Consider the following 8,731-nt stretch of genomic DNA (forward strand, 5'->3'; position numbering starts at 1 on the left):
CCGTCACGTGAAGACCAAAAAAGCAGAAAAGCGAAAGTTGCGATAGTTATGCTGTTTTCGTTTTGCTTGTCTTGTCACTGAAAAAGTCCTTACAGTGCTATAGTGTTGCACCTTGATGGATCAAGACGATGCGCAAGGGAGAACGCTTAAGAGAAAAATCCTCGGCACTAAAAGAAATTTTACCATGACCATAATGGTTCGTTCGAAACATTTCACTAAAGACGACTACATCCTTCCCTTTAGTCTACATTTCACTTTGTAATGACTCACATAATCTCGGATGACCATGTTGGGATCGTGGTTTTGTTTTGTAGGCGCAGTGCGGAACCGGAATTTGAAGCTGTCAGTGAGATTTCCGCATAATATGTAATTGTTTTTACCTTGCTATAACTGATGTGTGCCCTCAAAAAGTAAGCCATGAGGGAAATATACCATTGGGCTCGTGCCACGACAGTGCCGCGTTTTTGTACGTCCAAGTGACGGTGGATGCATAACAGGGCCTATGTAATTCAGGACAATGACATCTTCGTCTTGATTCTTCAACCCCAAAACCCCACCCCACTCACACAAACTTCCGCACATTTCCATTGAAATCCATTCTTGTTTCGAACCTGCATATAAAGTTTCCTTCTACTGACCCGTCAATTTTCGATACTCCTTTCCCGCTAAGAGCGTAGCTTGCTCACACAAGATGGAGCTTTCGCTCAAGGGACGCAGACAACAAATCGGTGCGCAAAGCATATTAGACCCCGTAAACCTGCACTACTCAAAAACTACTCCGGAATACGTTCTCCTCATAAATCTATACGAGGCGCGCTTCTTCCACAGTACAATGAGATTCAAAGACGATGTGTATGGGCGGGCGCCCAGAGCAGACATCAAAGCTTGGTTTCAGGATTCTGAGAGTCAAAGCGAGGTTTAAGAATGCTCTTTGGTAAGGCGTAGTTTTCAAAAACTATAGCTTCACAGTATGCGCAGCTATTTCAGCGTTTCTGTTGTGCACATTTTATGCTGCACTAATGCTGCGAAATGCTGGGCTTCACCACTACACCGGCTGAGGAAAGTTTAAATTGGTCATTTATCTATGCCGAGTAAGTTTTGTGACAACAGTCACGTAAGTTTGCCTGTGGGAGGGAGTAGGTTCTGCGCACAGTTGTTTCCACAAGGAGGTCTCAGTACAGTCGCTGACTACGGGACCTCCTTCTGTATACATTTATTCAGGCTGTATTTCCTTGTATAAATAAAGATGATTCTGATTCTGATTCAGAGGCTCCGGTAGCGCGAGTGTTTCTGCTTTCCACATAGTCGAAATCTCTGAAGCGTGCATGATTTTATCTTGAAAGGGACCTCGTGCTTCCCATAATGCAATCCGACGCCTCCACAAACAAGGCTTCGATTTCCGCGCTTCGTCAGTCCTGTTATGATCAGCTGGTTACCCACTATATCCTGGTCGCCTTCGCCAAAGCGCCTTGAATATCCGGCCTCATTTGACAATCACAAGGACAAGGTCGGTTCTAGCTGGTACTCCTAAACTAGAAGAACAGTGCTGGTAACAAGACGATGGGCAAAAAGGCCGTGGAGCAGGGGCGATGCTGCGCGATCACAGAGATTTTCGATGATCTCGCCTAATCACCTCGGCTCCACGTCCGTTTTGTTAAACTAATGTGTGCCTTTGCTTCGAAACAAAACTTCACTTTTTGTTGAGCGGATATGTCTTCCTTACTTTCGTTCATCGTCTACTTCCCAGCGCTGTTCTTCTAGGTACTCATTTGAAACACAGGCAAACACAGTGGTGGTACTTTACCACCATAACCACACTAACACCATCACAGTCGGCATGGACAGCCAGAACGCCTTCGTTACTTCGCTACCTACGTGATGCCTGCACATATCCTGTGCGGCTTAACTCCTTACATTTCACCACAAAGCCTGCACGTTTTTCTGGAATCAGTAGCCGTCCACCAGGGAAGAGAAGAACCGAAAGGGCACATGTCCTCGACAGAGACATGCCTCCGTGCAACCCTTCCCTTGACCGCATGATTACAGCCCCAAGGATGTGCAGGCTCCAACCCAGATCCCTACCCACCAAGTACCCAATTCTTTGTAGACGTAGATCGCACCTCCTGCAGCACCCTGTCAAATGGAATGGCCTCTGCTAGCCGCCCATATCACCCACGTTTTGGGCGATATGGGCTCCGACTCTCCTACTGGACACGGCCGGAACCAGGGTGGGGAAATAGATGTTTTCTCTCTGTCTCTGCTGAAACGGGATGCCTATAGCCAGGTGCCAAAATTGTTCGGCACGAAGCATTGTGTTTGGCGTGGGGCTGTCATTTCCCCATTTACTTTTTTCTGGCGCAGTTGCCGTGTGCTGTCTCTCACTCCTCCAGAGATTATGGGAAGTCAGTGTGAGTAGGGCAACAATGGTGTCAGTTTTGAGAATTCTGATGTCCGCCAGTTACAATTCTCCAATGGTCCATACACCTTTGTAAAGAGCTTAAAACTATATGAAATGAGCTTTCCGTAGTACCTGGCATGAAAAATAAGTACCCCCATTGACATGGCCCTTACGTGAAGCTGCTTTTTCCAACTGTGGCATAACTGCAGTTCGGTTCTGCCTCCTCCCTCACCCACTATACCCTCCTTGTTCCTCCTCCCAAGTGCTGACTAGCAGGCAAGAGAATTACCTTGAAAGCCCACTTTGCATCCTTTCACGTAAGTAACCGTATTTGCTTGCCTATCTGCTCTTGAACATATACTTGATGATGATGATGATGATGATGTGCTCAAGTTGAATGGCATGTACCCGCTTCTTCCTCTTCTTGAGCTTTCTCAGTGTGACTTTCCTCTCCTTTACTCACCCTTTTTTCCGTAGCTCCCACTGGAACCGCTATATTTTTTCAAGATTTTCTTTAGTGTTCGCATGGATTTTAATTTTTGCTAAGGCTCACCTGATTGGCATTCGAACTTCTTCCCCATCTTCCAATGCGGCCAAACTGAACATCATGGATGTCACGGACGCCGATGTTCCATGATTTAGGTGTCAAATGTATTCCTGCATCGAAAAAACTGCGTGCTCAGAAAGCTCCAAAATTAGAGGTGCCCCTGAAAAGACTTAGGTGCAGGATACCTCCCATAAACTTTTGTCTGCATAGATCTGGATGCTCTCCCTCAGGGAGTGCCCCTTCAGCAATAAACCTCAAACGTTGGATCATTCCTTCCTGTCCTGTCGCTGTTGCGCCTCCGTCCGAAAATATTTCCGGGAAATTCGTTTCAAAAACTTGTCTGTCTAAATTTGCCCTCGTTTGGTGCTACACAGATGGGATTCAACGGCAGGATAGTCCTCATCGCTGTCCAGAAGTTCAGCACTGCCCCTGAAACAATTCGCTGCCAAATCTAACGATTCCGCGCCCTCCTCTTGCATTTCTCATTGTTTTAAATCATCTACCTGTTTCTTAAATATATTATTATTTTTTTCTTTTTACATCATGCAGTATATTGTTTTTTCTTGACGCTTTAATGTGTGCCCACTACCCCTGGTGAGTATGTGCCATTTTCCAAGGAACGAACAACAACAACATTAGTAAACTTTGGCTCGAGACGTGCGACGCATCGAACGCAGCCAATATTTTATTTAGAACTATTTCTTCATAGGGCGTCGCAGAGCTATGTACGTCCAAACCGGGGTGACCAAACCAGTTCGCTGTTCAGTTCCATCTGACTTTGTACCGATTCCACCTCGCGATGAACGATGATCTTGGACAAGGAGCAGACTGAGCGCTGCCGGAACGTCGCAACCTGCGTCACGCGGTCATCTGGGTAGCCAGCGGTCGCCGAGCTCGCCAATCGCTTCGTCGCCTACGTCCCACGTCACACCAGTACCATCGGAGGAGAAGCCGCTGGTGACTACCACCACTCGCACGGTCGAGGCCAAGGGGCGCTTAACATTTGAGAAGCGGCTCATCAGGAATGCACCCAGCCGGGCACAACCTAAAGCTGTCCCAGCCGCAACCGGCAGGGTGAGTTGCTTTGGTGCTCTGGCTGAATCGTCCTATAAGTTGCTTCTTCTAAACCTCTATTTAAGGCAATCAAATGAGCAGTGCACCTGTTCATAAGGCTCAGCCTGTGTGCATGTATGTGTGTCCGGCGGCAGTTCAAGAGAAGCCAGCAGATAATCCAGTGCGGGCAGCATTCGTGGTGAAAGAAAAACCTCGTTTTCACCTTTTCTGTTCTCGAAGCAGCTTCTCGTATCCCGTAAGCGGCTGCAGGACAGGTGACACGGGCATTGCATGACATGCGTGAAGAGGAAAAGCCAAAAGCTTGCCGTCAGATCTGCCGAGCAGCTTCTGATTGCAGCGGCCTTTCTGTTTTCAAAGAAGTGCAGGAACACCCGCAATACACGCTTAAGAATAAAATTTACTGACGCTTACCGCTGTCTTAATGTGAGTCTAAGCTACAGCTCAGGTAATGGGAAATGAAGGTGCCGTATATTAACTCTGGGTAGGGATGCCTTTTGACGTGAGTGCTGGAGGGGCCAGGTGCAGTTAACAGTACCGTGGTACGGAGATAATGGTGGGAGCTGTGTGGGGTGTATATTAGGGGTGCGTCACGCACGTTTGGCACGTCACGGATGGTCGCGCATGAACCCGTTATTAGGTAGGCGTACGTTCGGTGGGACTGCTCCAGTGAGAAAGAGAGAAAAGAGGCTGATGAGAGAAAAGGAGGCCACGGCTGCGATCACTGCGTTTGAACCAATTAGTGATCAGCAATCTGGCCAATATGCGTGGTGCTTTGCAATGACGTCATGCGTGTCGTCAGGCCATTCTGGTGTTTGGAGTCGACAATGTCGCCGCATAAACGAAAACACGGCGTTAACAAATGGCGCTGTGAAAAATAAAACAAATTTTGAACTTTTGAGTTCGGAACGAAGATGCTATAACCATGAAGGCGTGAAAAATGGCGAAACAATAAATCCTGTTTCCAGCGCAGATAAAACACACGGGTGGAGGGAAAGTACACACAACGAACGCTGGATCTCAACTAGATTTTACGCCAATAAAAGTGGGAATTTTGTACACATTAAGCGGTGCTGGTGACACCTAGCGCGCGAATGCTTTTGAGGACCAAGATGAATATCATTCAAAGATCAAAGACAAACAAAAGCTTACGTTTCCGACAACTCACGCTCATTCTCTCGTATCGGGGTATTCTTCCTTCTTTTTAAGTGGCTGACGCGACCGAAATGTTCGCTTTCTGATAACCTACCGTAGATCCCGGAGTATAGTCTGCGGACTATATACGTGTCTAAAAGCTGAAATTGTACGTCATGAGGAGTATCTATGTGCGCGGATATGCATTATATTATTTTTTCAGATCGTTTTCCAGAGCAGGAGCCGTCTACCGGTTCTTAAGAAAAAAAAAAGGGCCTTCTTCGGACGCCTACGGCATGTTATATTGCTAAATACATATAGCGAAATCAGTTTTGTTATCAGCGAAATTAGTAAAAGCGATTTCAACTGGCGCTAGGACTTTAATCTGTGCCGTGTATATATACGCAAATTTTTACTTCTTGACAATAAAATGTTTTCTTACCCACTGCATACCGCTTGCAGACAATCTGAACGAATTTAAGCCGAAATTTGTCCCGGCAGACTAAACACGGGGCGCGGAATATCGTCCGGTAATTAAAGTCTATATTTTTTCCTGAGGGCAAAAGCAGGACGGCTGATGTATTTGTCTTTTTCATTGTAAACACAGGAGGCCTCAAAACTTTTCGGCTTTTTGCGTGCCGAACTTGCACAATACGCGTGTTCGGTTTAAAAAGGCCTTGCATGCAGGCTCATGCGTACCATGGAGAATGTGGTCGGCTGAATGATCTCGACCATTTAGGAAAACAACTGCCCGGTGGGGCTCCTGCCGGCGTTTATTGATAAAACATGCAGTCTGCAGATGTAACTTTTGCCACAGGCGAGAAGAACGTTGTACACCACGCCTGACTCACAGTATTCAAGTGTCATGGTGTGCCTAATTTTGCAACCTGGACTTCTGGTGTCATTAAGTAGGCGGCACATGCGCTCCAACTTTTCCGGGGCCGCAAAAGCAACACGGACCCCGCCCTTCTCGCCCACCTTTTTGAGCGGTGTAACACAAGATGCCACAACCACAGGTCGTTGCAGCAAACGTGCGTTTTATTACTGCATGCGACGTCTGCCAGACTACACCTCACGAATCTGGATTTCTTTGGGCAACCGGCATTATTGGTGGAAAGCAAGATTCGTGAGGTAAGGTCTTGTTAGCGGCACACGCAGGCAGAAAACGCACACTCGCAGCAAAGACCTTTATTATTGCCCCACTGGCGTCAGGTGTCACACACCCTCAAGAATGTCGTTATCTCTAGTAAGCCGGGAGTGGAACGTTTCAGTGTTCTCGGGCTGCGACAGTGCCTCGCTCAGCACAGCCGTACGTCAATGCGACAGTGCACGCAGAACAAGGCCGATCACGCTGAGGACAAGATATTCGCCGCTATCTCTCGATGCCCTCCTCTCCTCTGCCTACCTCTATTTATACTCGCCTTGTTTGGGAAACTGCAAACGGAGGTGCCAAACTGCTCTCGGATAAATACAGTCGGTGCTCCCTGCCCTCCTCGAGCTCCCGGTTCCGCAGTGGGCGTAGCTGCCGGTTAATGGACGCAGACACCGAAGTCGCACACAAACGCAGATCAGTCGGCATAAGTGAGTACGAGCGCGAAACGTCTCCTCCATACTGCTTGCTTTCTGGCGTTCTGTTAGTATTATCGGCCTCAAAGCGTGGTTTGTAGAAGTACATCTTTAGAATAAGCGCATCCATTCTTCAATTTCTCATGCATCATTTGATGCTTTTCTATTGAGGCAGCTGCTGGGAACTGCAGCATTTCAGCAATACTTGTAAAGCGGAAAAAAAGCCTAAAGTGGACATTTATTCTGAGTACGCTCGACGAAAACAATAAAGTACTTACCTAGGGGCAAATAAGTTTCCCACACAGATGCTCGCACCTTTCAATGAGGCGCCTATAACTGATGTGCTGGTCTGCCACCACGTCGGGCTCTCTGAAGAACGTTTTTCCTTGGGACGGAGCGGGTTGTGCCTGTAATGCAATCCCGACGTCTCTATACGCACAAGGCGAAGATTTAGTCGTGATTATCGGTTTGGTTCTTCACTCCTGTTCGAATGAGCTGGTTAGCCGCTATAATTGCTTCGCTGTTGCCAAAGCACTGGAAATTTGTAGCACAGCCTTTAGAAGCTGAAGCGCGACTCCACGCGAAAGTGCCACCGCGGACCTTGATAGGACAGCCGTCTTTGTATTGCGCAGTGTTGCCAGGCGAGTAATATTTCCCGGAGTTGAATGCCTCTCAGACGAATTCACCAGACATGGTTGGCGTACTTTTATCATAAATTCGCGAACATTTGTAGGTTTTTTAAACACAGTTATTCGTAGTTGCTAAAATAAATAAAATTTTTACAGATGAGCTAAGAACTACATGCGCACAGCAGTTAATACTGACTTGACTGATGATTAAGCAAAGCAAGCGCGTGCCCATCTGTCGAGCATGGGTCCAAGTAATTGTTCCTTACTTTAACATTGTATAACACTTTTATACTTGTTTATTTCATAAATCTCGTTTTGAGCATATATATATATATATATATATATATATATATATATATATATATATATATATATATATATATATATATATATATATATATATATATATATATATACATACATATTGCACTTAAGGCTCAGCTATATGCAGTTGTCATTTTGACAGCGCATGACAACACTATTAAGGCGAATTACGGATACTCTAAATAAAGAATAATCAATTAGCACATGTTTTCTTTTCCTCATGTATTTCACCTCATCGACGAGCAGTTGTCATAATTAGCCAATGTCATGTGCACGCACGTCACTAGCAAGCCAGACTGCTGAGCCACATTTAATGCAAGGGTATTTTTTTTCTCTTTGAGAACCGACAGGCATCATTCCTTTTCGTTTGCCTGAGTTTCTCTGCACATGTCTTCTCTCGTGCAGCCAACGAAACAGCTCTTGCATCTGAATTCCAGTGGCGCATGACATCGCCTTGCGCTCAAGTCATGGTCACCTTTTTGGCGGCGACTCCTCAAGCGGCAATCAAGACTGCCACTGCCTTCGACTAGAGGGCCGGGTAGTAATAGCTATTATGGAATCTAGATGCGGCGCTGCTGCTGCAGCTACCAGCATCTTCCGCAAGTGGCGTCTGACAAACACCGGCACACTGCTCCTCGTTGCGGCATGCCGAAAGGTTGCGGGCAAAACTCGCCACGACGAGCTCGCTCTCAGACTCTTTCACATGATGCCATAGCAATCACAGAGAAGCGTGATTTAAGAATATTTGCGAAGAACGGCGCGTCTGTGTTGTCGAAACCTCTTTGCGAAGAACTTGGAAAGATCTGGTAACACTGTCCCACCTTCAGCACAATTGTTGCGTACGACTCACCCGAAAAGTAATAAGATTTTGATGGCAGGCTGGCTTATCGCAGGTGAGTATCTGATGTTTGAGCTGTGAATTCGCCAATGCATTTGCTGCCAATGGAATGCCGCTCGCGCCGCAGCGACTGATGTCGCCAGCATGTGAAATAGCCGCAGTGTTAAGCGTCGCAACGACAGAGCGACGGGGCCGTATTTTGCTGCGCGCTTGAGAAAAGGGCT

Source organism: Amblyomma americanum, chromosome 1 (genome assembly GCF_052857255.1).
Source record: "Amblyomma americanum isolate KBUSLIRL-KWMA chromosome 1, ASM5285725v1, whole genome shotgun sequence".
In the NCBI taxonomy this organism is placed as follows: domain Eukaryota; kingdom Metazoa; phylum Arthropoda; class Arachnida; order Ixodida; family Ixodidae; genus Amblyomma; species Amblyomma americanum.